Genomic DNA, 10061 nt, shown 5'->3' with positions numbered 1-10061 from the left:
GCATGTTTGGCTCTGCGGTTGCAAAGCCAAAAACGAACTTTTGAGGCTTAAGAAGCCCATTTCAGGAAAAAAGAGACTATTTGGTAAAATATTGCCCCATCGCTTTTGAGAATGGAAACGCTCAAAATCACGTTTTGGCTGAAGCTCGAAAATGAGGCTTCAGTGAAATGGACTTCTGGAACGAAAGGCGCGCCGCACTTTGCACTCAATGAAATTTATGAACCGACAAAAATACCTATACCAATTTCAACAAATGACAATCATACCCATATATAAGCATCACCTTGAACCAAAGGTATTATTATGCCGCAGTTGAGAGCCGCTACAGGGAGAGAGGATCAAGCAGAGGTTCATCTCGTTTTGGTGAGTTCGTTTGATTTTTGATTATTTTCATCTCTTTTGTTCCAATCTTGATATGTATAAAAGAAGTTTGCAAGATGTAAATTGAAAGAGCTAAACATAAGAGAGAGACCTGCAAAGAAAAATATTAGAACAAATAAAGCAGAGAAGAAAAAATACAGAAGATAAAAAAGATGGCTTTGGAGTCGCAAGATGTAAGATGAAAGAAATAAGACCTTCGTAGAAGAGCATTAGAAAAAATAAAGAGAATAAAAAATAAAAGAGAGACCTGCGGAGAAGAAAAAAAACAGAGGATAAAGGGAGAAGAAGATAAAGAAGGTGGCTTTGGGTGTTAATGGTTGCTGGGACCGAAAGCACTAGAAGAGGGCTAGATGGTTCTAGTGGTATTCTTGCCTAGGAACTAGTGTCGAATTTGTCATTTTTTCCTTCAACTTTTTTTTTTTAATTGTTTATAGAATATACTTGTTTTTCTTTTTTTTCTTTTCTTTTTTTTTTACTGTGAATTTTTATACTAATATTGACTCTTTTGATTTATATTTTTTTAATTGAGTTCTCCAAAAAGTAATATTAGTTAATAATAGTAGTTACTTGTTTTAAGATAATATTGCTTATTGGTACCCTTTTGTGTGTGGACATGCATGTTTTTCATGTCAATATGTTAATTAATTTTTTTTTTTTTTTTTTTTTTTGCATTTTATCAAAGCCAGCACTTTAAACAAATTATTAATTTTTAATAATGTTTAACATACTTTTTCATTTATAATTTTTATCAGCTTATTTATTGTGTGACAAAATGAGTAAAAAAGGTCAAAGCAACGTTGCTGCTGCTATTGCAGATACTCAGATAAAGAAAGTAGTTTGGACTGAAAAAATGTTAGAAGATTATCTTGACATATGTATTACTGAGATTCATGCTGGTAACCGCCCAGGAACACATTTCAATAAGATAGGATGAAAAAATGGGATAGATAAATTTAATGAAAAAACTGGAAAACAATATTGCTATAAACAACTAAAGAACAAGTGGGATAGTTTGAAAAAAAACGTGGAACATTTGGAAGAGATTGATAGGCAAGGAAACTGGCCTTGGATGAGATCCGGTAAAAAAGACAATTGATGCACCCGATGATTGGTGGGAAAAAAAATTGCAGGTATTATATTTGTACTTGTTTGTTTTTTGTTTAAATGATTTGCACAAATGTTTATTATTGATTTTTACATATACCTAAATACAGGAAGTTCCAGAAGCAACCAAGTTTCGCACGATAGGTTTGGCTTATGCTATAAAGGTGGAGATATTGTTTAGAGATATAACTGCCTCTGGGGAGGGATCTTGGGCACCATCCATAGGGTTGGTTCCTAATGATATTGGTTTCATAGATAGTGCAGAAGTAATGCTTACTGAAGATGACAATGTTGTAGAAGGTTTAGATGTTTTGGATGATGAACCAAATCTCAATACACATGGCATTGATGATATTCCTGCTGATTTAGATACGAGGGATAAAGGAAATAAGAAGTTTGGTCTTGCAGTTCAATGTAAGAAAAGAAAGAAAGGAGTTGAAATTGTTAGTCAACATTTGAGTCGTATTTGTTAAGTAATAGAAAGTAAGAATACAATGACATCTAAGAGCTACGATAAGCATGGATGTAATATTGAAGAGGTCATGGCTGTTGTTCGGGGGATTGCTAAAAGAGAAAATGACATTGATATCCTTAAGTTTGCAACAGAGGTATTTCTTAAGAGATCACATAGAGAGATGTTTGTGACTATTAAAGAGCCATGGCTGCAGATTGACTTTATCAAGCGAATGGGAAATAGAGAAATTAACCGTCGTAACATGGATTAATGTTGTTATTTTTTAATGTTGTTTTGTTATGAACTATTTGAGAAGCTGTAAGGATTTATTTGAGTGTTATTTTTTATTTTTTTATGTGTTGATTTGTGTACTAAGGTGAGTATATTATAATATTTCATAACTATGTTTGAATGATGTTTTTCTTATTTTTATGGGTGCTTATATATTTATTTTGTGTTTATTTCTTTATTTGTTTTCCTTACAGACATGGACAATAGTGATTATAGCACTCAAGATGATACAAGTGATAGTGATTATGGTGAAGATGAAAATGAAAATGATTTATTCTAGCAGCTGCAGCAGTAGAATTTGTTGAGAACTATTATATGCCATATATTGCAAAGGAACCTTGTAGGACCTCTTCTCAAATAGGTTATAAGTGGGTTATGGAGATTGTACAAGGTAATCCTGATAAGTGCAAACAAAATTTCAGAATGGAAATACACGTATTCATTTACTTGTGTAAAGAGTTGAAGGAAAAATATCATTTAAGAGGTACTAGGAAATTAACTGTTGAAGAGTTGGTAGCTATGTTTTTGATTACTTTAGGCCATGGGTTTGGGAATAGGATAGTGCAAGAAAGATTTCAACATTCAGGAGAAACAGTTAGTAGACATTTTTCTCATGTTTTAATGGTTGTTTCAAGAATGGCGGTTGACATTATTAATCCTATTGATAGAGAGTTTAGAGATGTTCCAAGAAAAATTCGTGATGATGAGCGGTATTGGCCATACTTCAAAGATTGTATTGGAGCCATTGATGGAACCCATGTGCCAGTTAAAATTTATCCATCAAACCAAATACCATATATTGGACGAAAAGGGACTCCTACTCAGAATGTTATGGCTGTTTGTGATTTTCGTATGTGTTTCACCTTTGTTTGGGCTGGATGGGAAGGTACTGCACATGATACACGCATTTTTTTGGAAGCTATTCGAAAGGAAAAATTGCGATTTCCACACCCACCTAGAGGTTTGTATTTAATAAAAATAACAATTATAAATTATACATGAAATGTTATGAATGCATTCATGCATTAGGTGGATGACCATTTAGTTCCATCTCTTGGAATTCTACACATTCATGTCATCTTTTAGAATTCCTATAACATCCATGTAATAAATTGATTAACCCTTTTGTTTCATATTCCCCATTTCATATTCATTAACCTCCCATTATGATTTCATGCCTATAAAAGGGAGTATTGAGTTGTATGTAAATCACACAATAATAGAGAAGAATAATACATAGTTCCTGAAGAACTAGTTTCATATATTGCAATCTTTTATCTTGTCTTGTTATTTTCTTTAATTTTACAACACGTTATCAGCACGAAGCTCTAGCCAATTGTTGTGTTCTTTTGATCTTCAACATCAAAAGCTATCCGTGAGCTATTCTCAATTCATTGTAAGTTTCTTTAACGTTTAGTAATCTTATTATCTATTTTGTTAATTAACATTCTAACATTTGCATATCCATGTGAGATTTATATGAACTAGAATATTATCATACTAATGCTATGAATATAATAGTTTATATTTGAAAATTTTTGGTTTGTGTATAATATCACTTAATTTTAAATAATGTTTATTTATTTAATTCTTGATATATTTTTGTATAGATAATGTCAAATCTTACAAAACTTGAGTTTGTCGCTCTTGACGTTTCTGGCAAAAATTACTTATCTTGGATCCTTGATGCTGAGATCCATCTTGAAGCTATGAATCTTGGAAATACTATTAAGGAAGATAATCAAGCATCCCAGCAGGATCGCGCTAAAGCAATGATTTTTCTTCGCCATCATCTGCATGAAGAATTAAAAATTGAGTACCTTACAGTAAAGGATCCCTTGACCTTGTGGAATAATTTAAGGGAGAGATACGAGCACCAGAAGACAGTTATCCTCCCAAAAGCTCGCTATGATTGGATGCACCTGAGGTTGCAAGATTTTAAGAGTGTCAGTGACTATAACTCTGCACTCTTTAAAATCAGCTCACAATTAAAATTGTGTGGAGAAAAAGTCACTGATGTGGATTTGTTAGAAAAAACATATACCACATTTCATGCCTCGAATGTGCTCCTGCAGCAGCAATATCGAGAGCGTAATTTCACAAGATATTCTGAACTGATATCTTGTCTTCTAGTGGCTGAGCAAAACAACGAGCTATTAATGAAAAATCATCAATCTCGTCCAACGGGTTCTACACCATTTCCTGAAGCAAATGGAACCTCATTTCATGGTAATAAAGGAAACCGTGGTCGTGGACGTAGACGTGGTAGAAAAAATTATAGAGGTCAAGGGGAACGTACTCATAATTCTTACAAAAGAAATACCCCATACCACCAGAAGTGGAACCACACTGAGGCAAAACAAAATGAAAACAAAGGTTTACACAATAAACCTACAAAGAACTATGAAGATAAATGTTACAGGTGTGGTATGAAAGGACATTGGTCGCGTACCTGTCGTACGCCTAAACATCTGGTAGATCTATATCAAGCCTCCATAAAAGAAAAGGGGATTGAAATGAATTTTGCTAATCACAATAATCCTGAAGATTCTCCAATTTTTCTTGATACTCTAAATGGAGAGGGTAGCACTCATCTTGATGTTTCTGATTTCTTTGTAGACTCTAACACAAATACTGATCTTCTGATTGGTGATGAATATGTCTACAACAATTAATATGTTTTCTTTATGTCTTAATTATAGTATGTTTACATTGTCAAATTTCATTGTATTTTGTTATTTTCTTTTTGATTAATGAAATTTTAATATATATTTTGTTTATATATAGAGGTATGGGTCATATTGATGGAATGATTAATTCCAAAATGATTGGTGAAGATTTGTGTCTAGCAGACAGTTGTACAACGCACACAATTCTTAGAGATAAGAAATATTTTCAATATTTGATATTAAACAAAGCTAGTGTCAATACAATATCAGGTTCATCAAACCTTATCGAAGGCTCTGGAAGAGCGAATATTATATTGCCAAAAGGAACAAAATTTTGTATTGACGATGCTTTGTATTCTTCTAAATCTAGAAGAAATTTAATTAGTTTTAAGGATATTCGTCTAAATGGTTATCATGTTGAAACCACTAATGAAGGCAGTGATGAATATCTTTATATTACTTCAACAATTTCGGGCCAGAAGCTCATATTAGAAAAACTGCCTGCTTTCTCTTCCGGGTTGTATTATACAACAATAAGAACAATTGAATCACATGTTGTGATGCACCAGAAGTGCTCTAATCCAAAGATGTTTATGCTTTGGCATGATCGTCTTGGACATCCGGGAACAATTATGATGCGTCGAATAATTGAGAACTCTCATGGGCATCCCTTAAAGAACCAGAAGATTCTTTTACCAAGTGATTATCCTTGTGCTGCATGTTCTCAAGGTAAACTTGTTATCAAACCATCTCCTTCTAAGGTAATTGTTGAATCTCCATCATTTTTACAAAGAATTCAAGGAGATATATGTGGGCCGATTCACCCTCCATGTGGACCATTTAGATATTTTATGGTTTTAATAGATGCATCATCGAGGTGGTCACATGTTTGCTTGCTTTCTACTCGTAATGTTGCATTTGCTAGACTTCTTGCTCAAATAATTAGATTACGAGCACAATTTCCAGATTATCCAATTCAATCTATTCGGATGGATAATGCGGGTGAATTTACATCTCAAGCATTTTATGACTATTGCATGTCAATTGGAATCAATGTTGAACATCCTGTTGCTCATACTCATACTCAAAATGGTTTAGCTGAATCGTTTATTAAACGACTTCAGTTAATTGCTCGACCTTTGCTTATGAAAACAAAATTACCTGTTTCTGCTTGGGGACATGCAATATTACACGCTGCATCATTAGTTCGGATCAGACCAACAGCTTACCAAAAATATTCCCCTTTGCAACTTGCATTTGGTCAACCACCAAATATTTTTCATTTTCGTATTTTTGGTTGTGCTGTATATGTTCCAATTGCGCCACCTCAACGCACTAAGATGGGACCTCAACGTAGACTTGGAATTTATGTTGGTTTTGATTCTCCTTCTATCATTAGATATCTTGAGCCTTTAACTGGTGATGTTTTTAAAGCACGTTTTGAAGATTGTCATTTTGATGAAAACATATTCCCATCACTAGGGAAAGAAAAGTCGTTGCCAGAAGCACGACAAGAAATCACTTGGAATAATTCGACGTTATCTCATTTTGATCCTCGTACAAATCAATGTGAACTAGAAGTTCAGAAGATCATTCATTTGCAGAGTATTGCAAATCAATTGCCAGATGCATTTACTGACAACAAGAAAATAATTAAGTCTCACATTCCAGCTGCTAATACTCCAGCGAAGATAGAAGTCCCTGTAGGACAATTAATTAATACAGCAGCAAATGAGTCTAAGGCGCGCCTGAAGCGTGGAAGACCTATTGGTGCAAAGGATAAGATTCCCCGGAAGAGAAAAGCACAAGGAAATGAAATCGGCGCTCCTGAAGAGGCCTTACCCACAAAACAGGCAACGAAAATTGATCCATCCAAACTTTCTGTACAAAATTCTCCTGGAAAGGAATCCCCCGAAGAGGAACCTCTTGAAGAGGAATCTCCTGAAGAGTTACCTCCTGAAGAGGAACAGGTACCTGAAAATAATGAGATCTCAATAAATTATGTAAGTACAGGAGAAATATTGGATAGAAACAAAATTGTTGTCGACAACATATTTTCATTTAAAGTTGCATTTGACATTACCAGAAGTAATGATGATATTGAACCACAAACCGTCGAAGAATGTCGACGTAGAAATGATTGGCCAATGTGGAAGGAAGCAATTCAGGCAGAATTGAACTCACTAGCAAAACGTGAAGTATTTGGACCTGTAGTCCAAACACCTGAAGGTGTATCGCCTGTTGGATACAAGTGGGTATTTGTACGAAAACGAAATGAGAAAAATGAAATTGTGAGATACAAAGCAAGACTTGTTGCACAAGGTTTCCTGCAGAAACCTGGTATTGATTATGAAGAAACATATTCCCCTGTAGTGGATGCAATTACATTTAGATTTTTGATTAGCTTGGTAGTTACAGAAAGTTTGGATATGCGTTTAATGGATGTGGTTACAGCATATTTATATGGATCACTTGATAATGATATATACATGAAAATCCCTGAAGGATATAAAATGCCTGAAGCATATAATTCGAAATCCCGAAGTATTTATTCTATCAAGCTACAAAGATCTTTATATGGGTTAAAGCAATCCGGACGCATGTGGTACAATCGTCTTAGTGAATATCTATTGAAAGAAGGATTTGAGAATAATCCAATTTGTCCATGCGTTTTCATTAAGAAATCAGAATCCGGATTTGCTATCATTGCAGTTTATGTAGATGATTTAAATCTTGTTGGGACTCCAGAAGAGCTCATAAAAACTGCCACGTATTTAAAAAATGAGTTTGAGATGAAAGATCTTGGAAAGACAAAATTTTGCCTTGGTTTACAAATTGAACATTTTCCAAATGGAATTCTTGTTCATCAGTCAACATACACAGAAAAAGTCCTGAAGCACTTTTACATGGAGAAAGCTCATCCTTTGAGCACTCCAATGGTTGTTCGGTCACTTGATGTGAAAAAAGATCCTTTTCGCCCTCGAGAAGATGACGAAGAAATTCTTGGTCCTGAAGTACCATATCTTAGTGCAATTGGTGCTTTGATGTATCTTGCAAATTGCACACGACCTGATATAGCATTTTCAGTTAATTTATTAGCAAGATACAGCTCTGCACCAACTCGAAGGCATTGGAATGGGGTCAAACATGTTCTACGATATCTTCGTGGAACAGCTGACATGGGATTATTTTATTCAAAAGGTTCAAATTCACAATTAATTGGATATGCAGATGCGGGTTTTCTTTCTGATCCGCATAAAGGTAGATCTCAAACAGGATATCTATTTACAAGTGGAAGTACTGCTATTTCATGGAGATCTGTCAAGCAAACACTTGTTGCTACTTCTTCAAATCACTCAGAGATTGTTGCAATTCATGAAGCAAGTCGGGAATGCATATGGCTAAGATCAGTAATTCAACACATTCGAGAAAAGTGCGGTTTATCCACAATCAAAGATAGCCCGACAATATTATATGAAGATAATGCTGCTTGTATCACACAGATCAGAGGAGGATATATTAAGGGTGATAGAACCAAACACATTTCACCAAAGTTCTTTTATACACATGAGCTCCAGAAGAGTGGTGATATTGATGTTAAACAGATACGATCAAGTGACAATTTGGCAGATTTATTTACCAAAGCATTACCAACTGCAACATTTAAGAAGTTGGTGAATAACATTGGAATGCGCCGACTGAAGGATCTTTCATCATAAACAATTGAAGCTCTTCATGCTAATGAGGGGGAGTAAAATGATTATGCTGATTGTACTCTTTTTCCTTCGCTAAGGTTTTTCCCACTGGGTTTTCCTTTGCAAGGTTTTAATGAGGCAATCTTAAAGCATACGAAGGCACACAAGAATATTGTACTCTTTTTCCTTCGCCACAGGTTTTTTCCCACTGGGTTTTCCTTGGCAAGGTTTTAACGAGGCATATTCTTAGTGTATGGTCATCCAAGGGGGAGTGTTATGAATGCATTCATGCATTAGGTGGATGACCATTTAGTTCCATCTCTTGGAATTCTACACATTCATGTCATCTTTTAGAATTCCTATAACATCCATGTAATAAATTGATTAACCCTTTTGTTTCATATTCCCCATTTCATATTCATTAACCTCCCATTATGATTTCATGCCTATAAAAGGGAGTATTGAGTTGTATGTAAATCACACAATAATAGAGAAGAATAATACATAGTTCCTGAAGAACTAGTTTCATATATTGCAATCTTTTATCTTGTCTTGTTATTTTCTTTAATTTTACAACATGAAAATATATATATATATATATATATATATATATATATGACTGTTATTTGTATATTTTTTATAGGAAAGTATTACTTGGTAGACGCATGATATCCTCATATGAAGGGATACATGGGGCCATACAAAGGAGAACGGTATCATCTACCAGACTTTCGTCGCGGAAGCCAACCGAGGGGTATGCATGAAATTTTTAATCATGCACATTCATCACTTAGATGCACTATTGAAAGAACGTTTGGAGTTTGGAAAAATAAGTGGAAATTATTGCATTGCATGCCGAGTTTTCCTTATGATAAACAAGTGAAAATCGTGGTGGCGTCTATGACTCTTCATAACTTCATTCGGAAGCATGCAATAAAGGATGCTGAGTTCCAACCATATGATGATGATAAGGATTTACTACCTACCGACAGTATAGGCGATGGCGAAGCACAAGATGAGTCAAGCATACAACAATCAGAGACATCATATGAAAATTCTATGAACATTGAGCGTGATCATATTGCTAATCTACTTATGACTCGTTAATGTTTTATTTTTATTTATTTTATTTTATTTTTATAAACTACTTAAAATGTTGTAAGGATTTCCTTGAATGTTGTTCTTTTTTATGTGTTAAATACTTTTAAGTGTTGTGGTGTTAAAAAGTGTATTAAATAATTTGAAGTGTTAAATAATTTAAATAATTTTTTTTTTTTTTAAAAAAAAAAAAGAATATGTTGACGTTTTGTTACATAAACCATTACAAAAATAATTTTTACTTGTGAAAGCTAAAATTAACCATTTTTATATAAAAATGTTGGGATATAAAATGAAAAAAAAAAAAAAAAAAAAATCATTACCAACCTTAGGCCTTTATTGAAAAACATGTAATGATTTTACGTAAAA

General features: G+C 33.9%; 2 pseudogenes; both read left to right on the top strand.

Annotated features, from left to right (window-relative positions):
* The first annotated feature begins 1153 nt into the window (after nt 1–1153).
* Nucleotides 1154–2210, top strand: LOC148584802 (L10-interacting MYB domain-containing protein-like; annotated as a pseudogene).
* Nucleotides 2211–2426: 216 nt separating this feature from the next.
* Nucleotides 2427–9701, top strand: LOC148584801 (uncharacterized; annotated as a pseudogene).
* Nucleotides 9702–10061: the final 360 nt, after the last annotated feature.

Source organism: Corylus avellana, chromosome 6 (genome assembly GCF_965113065.1).
Source record: "Corylus avellana chromosome 6, dhCorAvel1.hap1.2, whole genome shotgun sequence".
Taxonomy (NCBI): Eukaryota; Viridiplantae; Streptophyta; class Magnoliopsida; order Fagales; family Betulaceae; genus Corylus; species Corylus avellana.
The sequence above is the reverse complement of the archived record's forward strand: the minus strand, read 5'-3'. Positions and strand labels throughout refer to the sequence as shown.